This window comes from Penaeus monodon, chromosome 32 (assembly GCF_015228065.2).
Source record: "Penaeus monodon isolate SGIC_2016 chromosome 32, NSTDA_Pmon_1, whole genome shotgun sequence".
In the NCBI taxonomy this organism is placed as follows: Eukaryota; Metazoa; Arthropoda; class Malacostraca; order Decapoda; family Penaeidae; genus Penaeus; species Penaeus monodon.
The window spans coordinates 5,857,452-5,857,679 of record NC_051417.1 but is presented as its reverse complement, the minus strand read 5'-3'; the positions used below and the strand labels follow the sequence as shown (position 1 = coordinate 5,857,679).

The window sequence follows — 228 nt, the reverse complement described above, 5'->3', positions numbered from 1 at the left end:
AATCGTCGACAGATAAAGAGACGAAAGGGAAAAAAACACGGCCAAGGACACGAACCAAGAACACGACTATGCCTCCAAATACAACTTTTTTTTTTCTTTAATGGCCTCCAATCCTCCATCCGAGCCATGCCTCTGTCACCATTCATCATTTAACCCAAAACACGCATACTACATTACACACCACGCGCCGCTCGCTCGCTGATCCACCTTCTTGAACGATCCCCCAAG

At 46.9% G+C, this 228-nt stretch overlaps 1 protein-coding gene across 1 annotated transcript in view; it reads right to left on the bottom strand.

Moving 5' to 3' along the window:
* LOC119593385 (serine/threonine-protein phosphatase 2B catalytic subunit alpha isoform-like) overlaps window positions 1-228 on the bottom strand; it is a gene marked incomplete in the record, with an annotated part of 201,939 nt that overhangs the window by 22,276 nt on the left and 179,435 nt on the right.